This window comes from Schistocerca piceifrons, chromosome 6, assembly GCF_021461385.2.
Source record: "Schistocerca piceifrons isolate TAMUIC-IGC-003096 chromosome 6, iqSchPice1.1, whole genome shotgun sequence".
NCBI classification, from domain to species: Eukaryota; Metazoa; Arthropoda; class Insecta; order Orthoptera; family Acrididae; genus Schistocerca; species Schistocerca piceifrons.
The window spans coordinates 456,594,586-456,613,404 of record NC_060143.1 but is presented as its reverse complement, the minus strand read 5'-3'; positions in this window follow the sequence as shown (position 1 = coordinate 456,613,404).

Sequence of the window (18,819 nt, the reverse complement as noted above, 5' to 3'; positions counted from 1 at the left end):
CGTGAGCGTCTTTAGGAAACAGACCTCCTGGAGCGTGTGCTTGCTTGTTTTCCTATTATGCTGCATACTATCATGTCTGTATTGTTACGAGATGGTGATCTTCTTGACAGACGCGTCCAGCATACTTAGAGTTCTTGTTCTCTCCTTTTAGTGTTTATTTCTGCTGTTTTAAGCTCGTTGTAAAGATTTTGGTATTTCGCTGATCCTGGTTTACTCTTCTTTAGAGTTGAACTTTTGTTTAAATTTTACTTTAATTACCTTTTTTTGTGGAAAATGTTTTCGATTTTGATCTTATTTTTGCGTTATGGAATGTCTTTCCAGGCGTGAGAGTACATTCTACATCTACATCTGGATATCTACTCCGCAAGACACCGTACGGTGTGTGGCGGTAGGTACGCTACAGCAGTACTAGTCATTTCCTTTCCCCCTCCATTCACTAACAGAGCGAGGGGAAAACGACTATCTATATGCCTCCGTAAGAATCCTAATTTCTCGTAACTTACCTTCGCAGTCCTTCCTCGATATGTACTTGAGCGACAGTGGAATGTTTCTGCTGTCACCTTTAGATACTGGTTCTCCAAATTTTTTCAGCTGTGTTCCTCAAAAAGAACCTCACTTCCCCCCAGGGATTTCCATTCGATTTCTCGAGGCATCTCGCAGCAGTTGCGTGTTGTTCGTACCTAGCGGTAACAAATCTACGAGCCCTTCTCTGTATTGCTTCGATGTTTTCCTTTAGTACTTCTGGTACGGATCCAATGTAATTCAGCAGTATTCAAGAATAGATCGCACTGTCGTGCTCTATGCGGTGTCTTTTACAGATGAACCTCATTTTCCCCATATTCTCGCAATATACCGAAGTCGGCCATCCGCCTTCTCTAACACAAGCCTTACACGCTCGTTCAATTTCATATCGCTATGCAACGTTGTGCCCAGGTATTTAAAAGATGTGACTGTGTCAGGCATGCCAGTGCTGTGTCCGAACGCTACGGGTTTGCTTTTCCTATTCATCCTCATTAACGTATATGTCTCTGCATCTAGAGCTAGCTGCCAACTAGAAAATTTGCCTAATTCACCTTGTATCCTCCTACAGTAAGTTAACTTCGACATCATATCTTACACCACAGATCATCAGAAAACAACCGCAGATTGCTGCCCGTCCTGTCCTGTATAAAGTAAATAACAGCGATCCTGTCACACTTTCTCGAGGCATTCCTGACGACATCTTTGTCTCATATGAACACTCGCCGTCGAGGACAACGTGCTGGGTTCAGTTATTTAAGAAGTCTCCGAGCCACTCACATGTATGGGAAGCTATTCCGTACGCTGTTATCTTCATTAACAGTGTGCGGTGGTGCACCATGTCAAATACTTCCCTGACATCCTGGAATATGGAAAGTGCCTGATACCTTTCCTCCATAGTTCGCATTCTATCGTAGGAGCTGAGTTTCGCATGAGCAATAGCTTCTGAAACCTTGCTGATTCGTGGACATAAGCTCTCAAGAAAAACTGAGAATACAGTCAAGGATTCTACAGCAAACCAATTTTAGGGATTTTAATCTGTGTTTTAGCTTGGCCGTTGTGTGCATTGTATGCATTGTGATCATATGTTCGCGAGTCTGCAACTTTAATGTCTTTGTATAGGCTTTCTCATATTAACTAAATTCTTAAGAACCTGCAGTCTGTTCGACTCTGTTGATTCGAACCTCCATGAGGAAGCAGTTCGCGAAGCGAGTGTGGTTGCCTCGTGCATTACAGTCTCTAAAATATTTATTGTAAAGCTGAGCAGTTGGATGGGATATCTTGATTAAAACTTTCGCAGCCCTCAACAGACCCAGATGGCATGCTACTACCCCAAACTGCGACTGGCTCACTTACTTACTGAGACCGTGGAACTACAAGAGTGAGAGAAGCATGCGTACCACACCCTTCCATGAGGACCATCTGGCTTTAGATGAATGCTGCACTCGTCTGGGCAAAGAACTCGACTGTATGACTGTTCCACGTTTCATTCTACATTAGATGGAGGTGGGTGCGTACTGGTTGGTTCGAGAAACTCTTCCCGGGTAGATGACTCCAAAAAGGTGGCGCAGACTTCGGTTACATCGCACATGTGGTACTTAAGGGCCACAACTTGGAGGTATCTGTCGTTGTCCAGTGTTCTTGATCGGAAATGACCTTTACGACTCTGAGGTTCAAATGGCTCTGAGCACTACGGGACTTAACATCTGAGGTCATCAGACCCCTAGAACTTAGAACTACTTAAACCTAACTAACCTAAGGACATCACACACATCCATGCCCGAGGCAGGATTCGAACCTGCGACCGTAGCAGTCGCACGGTTTCGGACTGAAGCGCCTAGAACCGCTCGGCCACCGTGGCCGGCGCGACTCTGAGCTCACATGGTTTGTGTCACGCGGTAGTGGTCAATAGTTCAAATGTTTTCAGCGCCAACTTCAAGTGTTAAAAACACTTCTGGTCGTGAAATGACAATTCTCGCTTGAAATGACCGTTTAAGCCATGCTGGCAAACTTAACAATACACACAAGCGCCGTTGTACCGTTCCCGACTAGAGATACCGTCTGCCCTTATGAACTATATTGTGAGCTGTAATTTCCCATGGCTAAACATCAGACAGGAACATGTTTGTGATTCGAAACACAAAAACGTTGGCAGTAATAGGTGTGAGGCAGAACTAATTATTTTGAGGAATTTATTTGAGCATGCAGCAGATTCATTACATTAAACTGACGGAAGACACATCCCGACACACTTTGCAAAAGAGACACGTTTCCTTCTTACAGTGGCTGTTAGAAGACCACCTTGTTTGGTGGATAAACAAGAATGTTGTGCAGGTTTCGGATAACGTGTTCAAAAGTACTTGGCAGGACTGTCTGTCCATAAGCCCCGCAGTGAATTCCTTTACACCCCGGGGTATCTTCCGTAGGTTGAAGTAGCCTCTAACTACTGTCGCATGATCTGAGTATGTCCGCTTTACTGACCGTAGAGTTTCTTTGACATCCAAGATGTAACTTCATTTCACCAAGACCTATTATACACATGCAGATAACTCGTCACATTCAGGTTCGACCTCAATAGAGACAATATGATGTACATAATTGTAGGAAAGCATTATGAATTACAGAACTTTGAGTACATCAACTTGACGACTCACATGCTGATGCACCAGTGACGGTAAGTAGTCCATGAAGATGAAATCAAGTAAACAAACATTAATATTTGTAACTCACGATTTAGCATGTTCTTGGATGATGACTCGCATCATTGAGTTACATTACAGTATTTAGTAATTTGATCGAATTAATTGTTTGCAAGTTGTCTTATAGGACAGTATGTTGCAGAACAGTGTCTAAGAACCTTAATACATACTGCAGATGGGTTACTTTACAGATGGTGAGATCCATATCGACATGGTCCTACGGACCCGCCCCCTCGCACAAATGCCAGAGCTGCGACCTAACTGTTCCGGCGTAACGCCAAGGCCGGCACGAAGATCAAGAACGCAAATAGCAGAGGGGGCAGTGAGACGACTTCATCCAACAGTACACTGTCTAGGAGGACACCACGACCGGAGCGGCATCGACACGAAGAAAAGAAAAGCGACACACCGCCTAGCCCCTACCGCAATAGAAGACGAATAGTGATATTAACGACAGCTGTGACTGACGAACTTGTGTGATTAGATTGCATGGAAATTGTATACATTGAAGGACATTGATTATTTGCATGTCGCCAATTGCTTGCGACCCATGCTGTAGAAACGAAAGTTAAGTATTGTCAGTTCGATTACTGTAAAAAACTCCATTAATACATTTCTTGTATGTTGCCTAGCTATCCGAGAAAACAGCTTCCTAAGCACCCTCTAATTCCCCCACCCCATCACCCGTGTTGATCAATCTTTCTTTAATTTTTTTGTATTTAGATGAACCACTATCAGAAACATTATTTAATGCACTGCGTTAAAATACAATATTATACCCAACAAATCAAAACGCATGGCTGTAGGAAGCCTAAATAAATTACAAGTTGAATAAACTTTCTAAAAAAAATTGAAAGTAAAACAAGATCTATGTTTTACCGTTTGTGGAAACTATTGTACATTGGTTCTGGTATGATGGGTAACAAAGGACACATTTTATCCATTCATCGTATGTTGTTAATTGTGTTTAAATCACTAATTACAAATCATAAGATAAATGCTGTAATTAAGAACTACTAAAATATACCTTTCTAGGAGTTGTGTTTATACTACACTTTTACCCTGAATTTTCTTGCTGTGGGCGAAATGGTTCAAATGGCTCTGAGCACTATGGGACTTAACATCTGAGGTCATCAGTCCCCTAGACTTAGAACTACTTAAACCTAAGTACATCACACACATCCCTGCCCGAGGCACGATTCGAACCTGCAACTGTAGCAGCAGCGTGGTTCCGGACTGAAGCGCCCAGAACCGCTCGGTCACAACGGCCGGCTGCTGTGGGCGAAACATACTCTGATTATCTCAGAGAACTTCAGGTTAGCAGCTGTGTGGTATTCTATCGATAAGTTAGCTAAAATTGAGAATACTGAAAATGAGCTCAAAGTAGCTGAAATTGCGTTCACTACATACTGCAATCACTAGCAGTGTTATAAATATTCTCCATGCTACACTGAAGCGCTAAAGAAACTGGTATAGGCATGCGTAATCAAATACAGTGGTATGTAAACAGGCAGAATACGGCGCTGCGGTCAGCAACTCATATATAAGACAACAAGTGTCTGGCGTAGTTGTTACAGCGGTTACTGCTGCTAGAATGGCAGGTTATCCAGATTTAAGTATGTCTGAAGATGGTGTTACAGTGGGCGCACGTGCGATGGGACACAGGATCTCCGAGGTAGCGATGAAGTCGGGATCTTTCCGTACGACCATTGAATGTCAGGAATCCGGTAAAACATGAAATCTCCGATATAGCAGCGGCCGGAAGAAATCATGCAAGAATAGTACCAACGACGACTGCAGAGAATTGTTCATCCTGATAGAAGTGCAACCTTATCGCAGATCGCTGCACATTTCAATGGTGAGCCATCAACAAGTGTCAGCGTGCGAACCATTCAACGAAGCATCATCGACATGGGCTTTCAGAGCCGAAGGTGCAGTTGTGTACCATTGACGACTGCTGGACACAAATCTTTACGCCTCATGTGGGCCCGTCAACACCGAAATTGGGCTGTTGATGCCTGGAAACATGTTGCCTGGTCGGACGAGTCTCGCTCCAAATTGTATCGAACGGGTGAACGTGTATGGGTATGGAGACAACCTCATGATTCCAAGGACCCTGCATGTCAGCCGCGGACAGTTAAAGCTGGTGGAGGCTCTGTAATGGTGTGGGGCCTGTGCAAATGGAGCGATATGGGACCCCTGATACGTCTAGATACGACTCTAACAGGTGACACGTCCAAAAGCATCCTGTCCGATCACCTGCATCCTTTCATACCGATTGTGCATTCCGACGGATTTGGGCAATTTCGGCAGGATATTGCGACACCCCACACGTCCAGAACTGCTACGTAGTGGCTCCAGGAACACTCTTCTGTGTATAAACGCTTCCGCTGGCCACCAAACTCCTCAGACATGAACATTGTTGAGCAAATGTGGGATGCCTTGTATCGTGGTGTTCAGAAGAGATCTCCACCCCCCTTGTACACTAAGGATTTATGGGAAAATGTTCAAATGTGTGTGAAATCTTATGGGACTTAACTGCTGAGGTCATCAGTCCCTAAGCTTACACATTACTTAACCTAAATTATCCTAAGGACAAACGCACACACCCATGACCGAGGGAGGACTCGAACCTCCGGCGGGACCAGCCGCACAGTCTATGACTGCAGCGCCTTAGACCGCTCGGCTAATCCGGCGCGGCGGGATTTATGGACAGCCCTGCAGGATTCCTGGTTTCAGTTTCCTCCAGCACTACTTCAGACACTAGCCGATCCCATGCCACGTAGTGTTGCGGCACTTCTGCTTGCTCGCGAGGGCCCTATACGATATTAGACAGGTGTACCACTTTCTTTGGCTCTTCAGCACACTTCCGTGTTTGGATAAGCGTCTCTTCACTCATAGTTTGAAAAAGTTTTAAAAATAACTTATTTGGGTGATCATCACTTCACCTATATTTAAAAAAATTCTTCGAAATGTCTAAACGGGAAGTCGTAAATGCTATTTCAAAAGAATCTGGACACCCATATATAAAGCTGAAGTGACCTACAGAGGCCATGAGAGGCGGACCATGCAGTATAAAATGGGGCGAGAAACAGGTTTCTCACGTTGTCAGTGGGGAAGCAGTAACAGAAGAAATGGTCGGTCAGGAGAGGCTAGTCACATCGAACGAGGACTCTCACTGGATATCACCTGAGTGACAGATCCATCAGTGCCATTTAAGCTCTTCTAAAGCTGCCCAAGTCGACTGTCGGTGATGTGACTGTGAAGTGGAAACGCATAGAAACAACCACACTACGCAGACGTTGATTTTATCAACATGCCATTGCGTCCTGTCATATAGCAACATAGGCGAGGCAATGGTTTGTGAACAGTAACATTTCTGAAATGAACTAACCTACCCAGAGCCCCGAACTGAACCCAGTGGAAGCAGAAGGTCGACTTCGCTATAAAACCTAGCATCCAACACCGTTACCTCCTCTGGTCCCGGCTTTTGAATAAGACATTCACACGCATCGTTGAAATTGTCCTCAGCGGAGTTCAAGCTGTCATAAGGGCGAAGGATGGACACACACCTCATGTAAATGTCCACTAATAGGTGTCCGGATACTTTTGATCAGATTGTGTATATGTTATTCAGCATGTTTTCCACCTGGGCCTTGAAAACAGCTGTTTCGTTAACCGTCTCCGCTGTGTCAGTATCTCTGTAATATTTCGCACCAAGATCAGCTCCGCGTTTTTAAAGATACGATACCGAGTTTACGTATCTCTCGTTTCTTTACGAGTAGTAGACGTGAGATAAGTTTTCGATTTCACTTGTTGTTCTGTCAACGATTTTGTAGCTCGGTATCTCAGTTTCACTGGGAAAAACCGACCAGTTAAAGCCAATGCCGGTATTTTAGTTCCGAATAACCGGTATTTTTCGGTATTTCTTTGGTCTCGATTATAATAGGTTTCTTCGTATTTTTCCTAATAACCGAGTAAAAAAACCGATGTATCATTTTGCCACCTAACAGCGCTAAAATTTCTTGTATTTCAATAAAACTACTTTTAAACTATTAGTGTTTAATCGTGAAATTTGCATTGCTTTGAAATACGAGATTGTAGTAGAAATTGGGAGAAACAATCTGCACTCTTTTAAAGCAACTCCTGCACCTAGAAACTAGCAACAAACACATGACAAAGAATCGATACAGCATTGCAGAGACAATAAGGTGTCCGTTGGCGTATGGCATGGTAAATTATATGTTATGCATGTATGTGCCATTTTCAAGACATCTATAAGATAGATTTTCGCTTTTGTCCTTGGACATCAGTTGTATTGCAGAACGGTACCATTCTCAGATTGGAAGTATTTTACGAAGGGTGGTAACAACGAAGTTCTACGTTCCATTTGCTTTAAACGATTAAAAACAGCCGGCCGGTGTGGCCGAGAAGTTCTAGGCGCTTCAGTCTGGAAACGCGTGACCGCTGCAACAGGTTCGAATCCTGCCTCGGGCATGGATGTATGTGATGTCCTTAGGTTAGTTAGGTCTAAGTAGCTCTAGGTTCTAGGGGACTTATGACCTCAGATGTTAAGTCCCATAGTGCTCACAAGGGAACCTCCCCATCGCACCCCCCTCAGATTTAGTTACAAGTTGGCACAGTGGATGGGCCTTGAAAAACTGAACACAGATCAATCGAGAAAACAGGAAGAAGTTGTGTGAAACTATGAAAAAAATAAGCAAAATATACAAACTGAGTAGTCCATGCGCAACATAGGCACCATCAATTTATCGATGATGTTGCTTATCTTGCCCATGGACTACTCAGTTTGTATATTTTGCTCATTTTTTTCATAGTTCCACACAACTTCTTCCTGTTTTCTCCATTGTTGTTTTTCAAGGCCAATCCACTGTGCCAACTTATAACTAAATCTGAGAGGGGTGCGATGGGGAGGTTCCCTTGTCAGAGCCATTTGAACCAATTTTGATTCAAAACACGAAGAGGCACAACAAACTCGTGATAACATTTGGGGGGAAAATGTACACAATGTTCCTTAGAAGAGAACGGTAATTTTATTGACGTGTTACAAATTCTGGATAATAACTGAACTATTGATTTTGTAGTTGCTTCAGAGTGAAAAACTGATACTATTCAAAAGTGACATTGCAGGTAAGGCCTCCAATTGTGAGTTTTCGCTATCTCTGTCGCTATGCCAGTCACATTCAACTTCGCAGCCCCTGCTGAAGACAATAAGACCAATTTCTACCGCAGCCTCGATCACATAGCGATCGTGATCTCATACTGCTTCACCTTCATTAGAATGTTCCAAACTTTGTTCGAAGTGTACGTTTATTACTACAAGTAATAGCAACAAAAAATCACAAAGCGGTTATTTCATAAACCAGTTATTTTGAGCGTTTTTAAAGGTCATGTTAAACTGGAGACGAACCGGTGTAAATGGGAATCGGTTGTTTCAACAAAAATCGGGAAGAAGGGGAATCTTCGACCAAATAATGTGTTTGCCTCTGCATCCTCTCGCCCATCTTTTGAGATCCTACAGTACTGTAGCGAAGTAACAGCAAGACTATTTCTCAGTGCGAGCGAGTTTTGTAGATGGCGGCTGCGTAGAGCAAGTGCACTGTTGCGGTAGATGTCTGCTAGGTTCCTGCCCTTTATTAACGATGCAGCATAAAACTGTGACAGCGTGCGTTTGTAGTCGCGGGCCGAGGGAAATGCTTCTTCTTGTAGGCAGAAGATAGAAAACACTAATGATTCCAAAGGCTAGGAGGACTCACGTACTCCCGATAAATTCTTCAACCGTCTCTGTTTTTGTCAGTCTTTGAGCACTCTCTGTGTCTGTGGCAGTGACGAGGGCTTATATCGCCATGCCGTCGATTCGGCCCTGCAAGTTAGTGTGTAACCACTGCGTAACACACTCCATTTCCCGTACTGACTATTTATCTTTCACTGTATGTAGAGTGGCAACGTTAATCATTACGGGCATGTGTGTCGTATATGTGTGAGTCGATGTCACACTGTGAATCTTTGTTTATTTTCGTAATGGGTGGCGGTCAAATGCATCAGAGAAGCGAAGTTTGATCAGCGCCACCGGCACCACCGTTCCTGTTTTACGTTGTTGAACGCTTGCACTATTCTTCTGGTACAGGATCGCCACATGAAAGGTTTCTGTACCTGCCTTCAGATTAAGGTGTACGCTTAAATATGTGATTTTTACTATATTTTTGTTGCCAGGACTGTCTGAAGTAGCTCATATTGAATCTAGATACGTTAAATCAACTTTCCAGACTTACGCTGCAGAGATTTTAGTCTGGCCCCGAAAAAAATGTGAAACGATAGTTAGTAAACCATTTAATTATGCAACGGGTGTTGATCTGCGTGAATAATTGCAGCCATGTAAGAGCTGTAGTCATTTACTATGGCCAGACGCGCACCTGTTCAGGTTGTGGGTCAGGTTGAGGCCAGGAACGCCATGTCAGTTCTGAATGTCTCTGACGTAGAAACCCAGCTCGCGCTACTCGTCCACGAGACTCAGATGGCCATAGACACGGGTTCTCAGGTAGATGCCGTGTTTCTTGACTTCCGCAAGGTATTCGAAACAGTTCCCCACAGTCGATTAATGAACAAAGTAAGAGCATATGGACTATCAGACCAATTGTGTGATTGGATTCAAGAGTTACTAGATAACAGAACGCAGCATGTCATTCTCAATGGAGAGAAGTCTTCAAAAGTAAGAGTAAATTCAGGTGTGCCGCAGGGGAGTGTCGTAGGACCATTGCTACTCACAATATACATAAATGACCTTGTGGATAACATCGGAAGTTCACTGAGGCTTTTTGCGGATGATGCTGTAGTATATCGAGAGGTTGTAACAATGGAAAATTGTACTGAAATGCAGGAGGATTTGCAGCGAATTGACGCATGGTGCAGGGAATGACAATTGAATTTCAATGTAGACAAGGGTAATGTGCTGCGAATAAACAGAAAGAAAGATGCTTTATCATTTAGCTACAATATAGCAGGTCAGCAACTGGAAGCAGTTAATTCCATAAATTATCTGGGAGTAGGCATTAGGAGTCATTTAACATGGAATAATCATATAAAGTTGATCGTCGGTAAAGCAGATGCCATACTGAGATTCATTGGAAGAATCCTAAGGAAATTCAATGTGAAAACAAAGGAAGTAGGTTACAGTACACTTTTTCGCCCACTGCTTGAATATTGCTCACCAGTGTGGGATCCGTACTCGATAGGATTGATAGAAGAGAGAGAGAAGATCCAACGGAGAGCAGCGCGCTTCGTTACAGGATTGTTTAGTAATCGCGAAAGCCTTACGAAGATGATACATAAACTCCAGTGGAAGACTCTGCAGGTGAGACGCTCAGTAGCTCGGTACGGGCTTTTGTTGAAGTTTCGAGAACATACCTTCACCGAGCAGTCAAGCAGTATATTGCTCTTTCCGACGTATGTCTCGCGAAGAGACCATGAGGATAAAATTAGAGAGATTAGAGCCAATACAGAGGCATACTGACAATCTTTCTTTCCGCCAACAATACGAGACTGGAATAGAAGGGAGAACCGATAAAGGTACTCAAAGTACTCTCCGCCACACACCGTCAGTTCGCTTGCGGAATACGGATGTAGATGTAGATGTAGAATGGTTCAGACGCTGATCGGAAACGTCGCCCTCCTTGCGCCGCTCACTATGCCTATCTTACGCTGCCTGGAAGCTTTGTCTGTCGCTGCTACACTGCCGCCGGAATCAGTACAAACAGACGATGTCTGACTCGATCCCACGATTGTTGGTTATGGAGTTGCACCAACTTCTGCTTTCCTGCCCTCTGTCGGACGACAACCGTCCACCATCCTACACGGAACAATATGTCGGGAAGCTACGATCGCCGAGGAACAAACAGGACCGTACCTCTTCTGATGGCTACATCCATCTGATGTATGCACAGGATGGTGACCCTCATACTGCTGATGCTCCGTCCTCCGACGCCCTGGAACCAGACAAAACGACTTTTGTCCTCACCTCTGAGTGCTGTTTTCATCCGCAACACCGATCTTCCACCGCCTGTGTCTGATGGGGTTGTCCCACTTTCTGTGTCTGAGCTACCTGTGGGTGCACCTCCGACAGTTTTCCATTGAATCGGACCAGTGAGACGTCTGTCTTGTCGGCGGACGACGTCGATGCTGACGATGGACGTTCTGGAGGTTATAGAGCGATGTAACCAAATGGGTGCAGTCGGCTCCCTCCCTGTCACAGTGATGTTCTCTTCACGGGGCCTAAAGGGGAATTTCGTGTTCTTGTTATGTGTTTGCATCGCCTGCCCTCCTGGTGATGACAGTTTTCCGCGGCCAGTGCCAATACCATTCACATGTTCCATAAACTGGATTTACTCCATGAAATGTTGCATGCTTCGGACTTCAACGTTGCCCTCCTTCAGGAGGTGTACGTTGCAACCTTTGTGCTCTACATGGCTTCACGGCACAACTCTCCCATGCTTCTCCTACTAATATTGGGGTGATAATACTCTTACCTGACGGTATCCTAACTGACACAGTTGCCTACCTCCGTGATGCCAGAGGTATGGCTCTCGCGCTTAGTGGCGTCAAGATGAAGAACATCTATGTGCCATCTGGTTCGGGTCACCGCAGAGAACGTTCCACTGTCTTTTCCGAGGTGGTCACGTCTCTTTTGCTGTCTCGGCAGTATGTCTTAATCGTGGGAGGTGACTTTACTTCAACTCCACCTAGGCGCCCAAAGATCAACTCAGCGTCACTCTCCATGCGTGGCATTAGCGGCAGTTGTCCAGCACTGCAACCTTGTGGACTCCTGGGAGCATGTCCATGGGGATCATCTGGGGTTTATGGATTTCACTAAGCGTTCCTCCCGTCACCTAGATCGTGCTTACATTGCCCGTGATATTGCCGGTTGGTACAGGCTGCTGAAGTCTGGCCCATTGTGTTTTGCGACTATGACATATATATCTATGCCCTCAGTCTCTGCTGCCATAGGGCGTGGCGCGGCTGTGACCTACAGCCACTGAACACTACTCATCTTACTTCACCTGGCTGCCGACAACTCGTCTACAGCATTGCGTTGACTCCTTGATGCTTGTTAGTCTGCCCTGTTATGATGGGTCCTCCGCAAGGCCTTGATTGTCTACAGAAGGGAGGTCGCGAAAAGGCGACGACGAGTCTGCTTCACTGTTCTCTGGGAATGTACAAAGATGCTGTTTTCGCTGGACCGTCAGGCGTTGGTGAATCGTGCCAAGACACAGCTCATTGCCCTCTCTCACACACACACACACACACACACACACACACGCACACACGCACACACACACACACACACACACACACACATACACAAACACACATACACACACACACACACACACACACACACACACACACACACACACACACACGTACGCACACACACACAAGTTAGCACAGGAGTGTCCGTCTTTGTACCACATGATAGCGGAACAGCGCCACCGTCGGAGGATTTTGTTTAGTAATGTTCTGACTACTGATGGTGGGTGGAGCTTAGATACCTAAGGCGAAATAGTGTCTGTCTTCCATGCACATCATGGTGTGTTGTACTCTGCACAACGTCACCACATTGCCAACGTTATGGCAGTCTCCCGACTTTTCTCTGGCTCGGTTCCTGGGATTGAAATGACAAATTTGCCTGCTGCACCACAGAGGACAAAGTCCATAATGCTATCCATTGGGGTCTTACAAACAAGTCGCCCAGCCTGACGGACACTCATTAGAGTTTTAAGGGACATTCGTCCCCTACTGGCGCCGATGTAGACGGAATTATGTTGGAAACTTTTGTCGTCTATCATGCAGACGGTTTCATTAATGGTACCCTCATTCCCATCCACGCGACTCGGGGTGCGTCTTGGATATGTGATTATTGCCCCTTGAAGTTGCTCAGCAGCAAGATCTGTACCCAGCTGCTGGCTGCACGGCTTAAACGAAAGGCTCGATATGTGGTTCCTCTAATGAAACCTCTTTGGGAGGTACCAAGAACATTCACAATACCCTCTGTCGCTATCGAGAGATAATCGCTCTTGCTCATACTCGTCGTGTGCCTGGACTTCTGTCCACTCTTGACTTCGGCAAAGCGTTCGATCGGGTCGATCACGACTACCTGGAACCTGTGCTCCGCAATAGGGACTACCCTGATACTACCGTTGACGTCGTAATCCGTCTCCCTCGCTGGGCGGCGATATATGTGGTCTACAAAAGCCACCTCACTCCTCCCATCTTGATCCGTCGTTCTGTGCGTCAAGGTTGCCCACTCTGTGCACTTAGTATGCTTTCGCCATGGAATCGTTGTTCTGCAGCCTCCATCAATACTTCTCTCGGTGATCACGTGTTCAGCTGTACTGTTTGTGGCGATGATCTCGTCCTCGTTCTTCGTAGCAGTCTGAGGTCAGGAATTCATTAGCATGGGTCACCATCCACGGGGAAGGTTCTGTTAGCTTCCCTAATGTCCGCAAATAAAGCGCTATGGCTATAGGTGCGGGGCTTCCTGCGGACAGTGTTTCTCCACTGCTTGTAGCTGCTACTGTCCAATATTTAGGACCCTATTTCCCAAATGATCCGCGGCGCGCGACTGCCGTCAGCTACGGCGCCTACTGTCCCATCTGGGCTGCTAGACCATCATTGACGAGCTCTTGGTCTTCTGCAACCGACACTATACGTAGGTAAATCTCTTTACGGCGTCACGCATCCCCGACGTGGCACAGACATTCCTCAGTCCATCGCCTATGCCCCGCCACATGGTAGCGGTATTGGGTTCATACGTTTGCCACGGCTTGCTGTTCAAGATTCAGTATGAGACTCTCACCCTCCCAAAGTGCATGGACGGTTTGTACCTGACAGGCAGATAGCCGTTTTCGTCAGTTGTAAAGTGGTGCTCACCAACCTGTTCCTGGAGGCCCTTGCACAACGCTGTCTCTCATCTCTCTTTTGAAAGTCTCTTCGCACTTCTGTTATTCCCGTCACTTCTTCACGAACTGGGCTACGTCCTTACAGCGATACTGCCAAAGCTCTTGATGTCCACGAAAGCGATCTATGGCTTTCTTTAGCAGAACAGGTCACTGAATGTTCTTGGTGCGACAGATAGTAGTAGTTTTTGAGCTTTCCTCATTACAGAGGCTTATGTCCAACATAATAATTTACTCGGAAATTACTTTACAAGGAATAAACGTTCTTAAACTATATTTTCAAATTATTCCTCCAGGTGTTTCGATCTTGTGTGTCTTCTTCCTCTGCTTCCATTCTCCTCATTGTGTGCTGTACATTTTGGAGCGAGGTAGTCATAGGTCGTTCTCTTCTTCTTCTCCCCTCCGATTCTCACTCCAGCATCAATTTTGGTATTCTTGCTTCCTCCATTCGTCGTACATGTCCGTAACAATGTAATTTCTTCCTATCCATTACGTCATATATTCTTTACCTTATTTCCATTCTCCTTATTAGTTCGGTGTTCCTTGTCTTCTCTTTCCTAAAGAGTCTTGCCCAGTTCTCCAGAAGTCCATATCTAGAGCTTGTAATTTTTAATGTGCTTCAGATTAATTGTGCAGGTCTCCGTTCCATACAGAACCACACTCTCTAATATAGATTTGTAAATTAATTTTTTAGTTCTGCTCATTACATTCCTGCTCCATAAGAGTGAGTTAAGCATCCCAAATACCTTCCGTCCGCTACTAATTATTGATTTCTGACTCTGATTTTCCCTCGATTTCTAGAAAGGTTCCCAAACAACAGAAACAGTTTATCTTTATGATTTTCTTTCCTTCAATGTGCAGCTCATCTTTATCATTAGTCAAGCATACTGTTTTTGGTAATTAATCTTCAAACCCAAATTTTTGTTTACTACTGCTAGTAGATTGCACATATAGTTAGAATCCTACTCATATTGTGCTGCGATGCTGCGACAGATGCTGGCCTTATTTACCAGTAAGACACCTCATCAGCTACCTTCACCTGCTCCTCTCTCCGGACTCAGGATACTGCCCACAAACAAACTCTGTGAACTGCATTTGTAGACAAACAGTGTGATACTTGCTTCTTGATGGCGAAAATAATGTCCTTGGAATAATGTCCTTGGTTTCTCATATCTCCTTAATGAACGATGTTATACAGTTGTCCGCAAACCCAAATACAACATTTTGTTTCCACCTTCGTTTGTAATGTCTTTCTTAGCCCACCTCGGGTGTCGAGTGTTACTGAAATGAAGAATTGAACCACTCTTAGTATTGGTTATTCTCTGGTCATTGGCACGTTCTTCTCAGGTATACTATGTATCAATAGTAACGCCGAGTGGAGCAACTTGCCGCTACCTCCTCCTCGTGACGTCGGGTTTTTGCTGTAATCGGTGGTAAAAATAAATAAATAAATTATATTAAAATAAAATAAAATGAAAAATAAAGGAGAAATACAAATTATAAGAAAACGATATCACTGATTTTCTTTGTACCTCTACTCCACGATCCCTAGGCTTTGCTTGATTCCTAGAGGAGGGTGCAGAACATGGTGGCCAGGCTCCAGGTTGTGACCCCTGCCCACTTTGCCCCTACCTCTCGCTTTGGGCTTCAAAAAAAGCAAAAGGAGGGGGGTAGGGATTGGGGGCGGGGGGGAGTTGTAACGTCTTTGACTAGTGATCAAAACGTCCTTGGTAGCGGGTTCGAACCACATCACTGCTTAAAATTTAAATAAAAATCATCATCAATGGCAGCCGAAGACTTCCGGTGTAGGAAGTCACACTCGTTCTGCCAACGGCCCAGTCAAGGTGGGTGGAGAAACGGACAGAGGCTCAGGGCATCCTCTTGTCCTTGAAGTAATAAAGTGCCCTGAACAGCCGGAAGAATGAGCACCGATCAACGTCATGAGATGAGAAGGCAATGGAAACCACTACATACATTGTGGATGCACAATGTGTATCCACAGGACATGTGGCCTCTAACTAAAATGTGTCATTATGATAGGACAAGATTCCGTACTTATCTCCCATTTGGATCTCCGGAAAGGGAGGTGACCTTGAGAATATCAAACGAAACGAAAAATTTCTACGAGTCGGGGCGTGGACTGTCGAAGTTTCAACGTGATAGAGAAGCAAGAAAATGTGAAAAGAGAAATGCTTAGGCTCAATCTAGTTGTAGTGGCGGTCATTGTATTGAAATGGAAAGAAGACAAGAAAGGTAATATCAAAATGAGCAGAAATGGTGTAATGAGAGTAGGATTCGTTGTGAATAGGAAGATAGGACAGATAAGGAGCTACAGTGAGCAGTTCAGTGAAAAGGTTGTCCTCATCAGAATCGACAGCAAACCAACGCCGGCAATAGTCAGGTATACATGCCAACGTTGCAAGCATAAGATGAAAAGACAGAGAAAGTACATGAGAATACTGAACGGGTATTTCAGGACGTAAAGAGAGATGAAAATCTAATAGTCACGGGGGATTTGAGTGTGATTTTAGGGGAAGGAGTAGAAGAAAGTGTTACGGGAGAATAAGGGCTTGGTACTAGGAATGAGAGAGGAGAAAGACTAATTGTATTCTCCAATAAATTTCAGCTGGTAACAGCGAACACTCCGTTCAAGAATCTAAAAAGAAAGACGTGTATCGGGAACATGCCGGGAGATACGAGAAGATTTCAACTGGATTTCATCGTGATCTTGCAGATTTAGAAATCAGATACTGCATTGTGACCAGGAGCAGATTTAAACTCAGATTACAATTTAGTAACGATGAAGGTTAGGCTGAATTTTAAGATACAATTCAGGAAGAATCAATGCGAAAGGAAGTGGGATACAGAAATATTACGGAATGAAGAGATGCGCTTGACTTTCTCTGAGGCTATAGACAAAGTGACAATGAATAGCTCAGTAGGCAATTAAGTTGAACAAGAAATGACGTCTCTAAAAGGAGAGATCACAGATGGTGAAAAGACAGACAATGGCGCAAGGAATGTACCTGCGAAGAAGTCATTGGTAACAGAAGAAATACTTCAGTCGATCGACAGAAGAAGGGAGTACAAAAATGTTCTGGGAAAATCAGGAGTACTGAAATATAGGTGTCTTAGGAATGAAATCCCCCAGGATCTTTGGACCGTGCTGTCGGTGGGGTGGCTTGCGTGCCTCAGCGATACAGATAGCTCTACCGTGGAGGCAATAAAATCGAGGTGTATCTGTTGAGAGGAAAGAGAAACTTGTGGTTCCTGAAGAGGGGAAGCAGCCTTTTCAGTAATTACAGGGGCAACATTCTTGATGACTGACTGCTGGACATCAAGCAAAGTGGCCTTGCCGTGCTGGTACTGCAAAAGGTTGAAAGCAAGGGGGAAACTACACCTGTAATTTTTCCCGAGAGTATACACCTTTACTGTAGGGTTAAATGATGACGGCGTCCTCTTGGTTAAAGTATTCTGGAGGTAAAATAGTCTCCCATTCGGATCTCCAGGTGGAGGCTACTCATGAGGATGTCATCAACAGAGAAATAAAATTGGAATTCTACGGATCAGAGCGTAGAAAGTCAGAACCCTTAATCGGGCAGGTAGGTCAGAAAATTTAAAAATGGAAATGGATCAGTTGAAGTTAGATGTATTGGAAATATTATAATATAGATATATTGGAAATTAGTTAAATTAGTGGCAGGAGGCACAGGACTTCTGGACGGTTGAATACAGGGACATAAATCCTAAATCAAAGCGGGAGTAGGATTATTAATGAATAAGAAAATAGGAACACTAGTAAGTTACTATAAACATCATATTGAACGCATTATTGTAGCCCACACTCACCACAGAAGTACAAGTTTATATACCTACTAGCAGATGATGAAGAGACTGGAGAAGTATGTGATGAGATAAAAGAAATTATTCAGGTACTTAAGGTAAAGGACAATTTTATGTGACGGGGCACTGGAATTAGATAGTAGGAAAAATAGGAGGTGTCTTGTAACGGCGACCGGAACAGTCGCGGGATTGAAGTGACAAAAAACGCGGTGGGACCCACGCAGCGACCCGCGAACAACAACGGGAGAGGATGGACACAACCAACGAAGGACCTGACGACAACAACAATAACGAAGCAACAGAGTGAAGAAAGCTTAACTAGACAACCACGTCCACTAGTAAAAAAAACACGAAAGTAAATACGCTGTCGAAGGCGAGGCGATATGTCCTGGGACATACGAAAGATTAGACTGGCAGGATGAGCTTTTTTTTCTTTATTGTGATTTCATTCCCCTGCCCCATATCGGCAGGGGAGAGCTGTCAGCGGCACAATTCGCCGCTCTTCAACCGAGTGACATGACAACTAAAACAAGAACAAAATGTTACATATATAAGGCGACAAAAAAGGGGAACATAAAACAGAGTAAGGGGAGAAAATGGAGTTAAAAATACACTGACATGAAGACGTTCATGGTGGGACAATTAAAAAAGTCACCAGAAAGTTAAAAATCACAGTTGGCGATTCTTAAAACACAAAGAAGATACTGAATGCACATGCACAGTTTAAAAGTAAGCCACAGTATTAAAAACCATCCAGAGCAAAACAGTTAAAACCCACTTAGAGC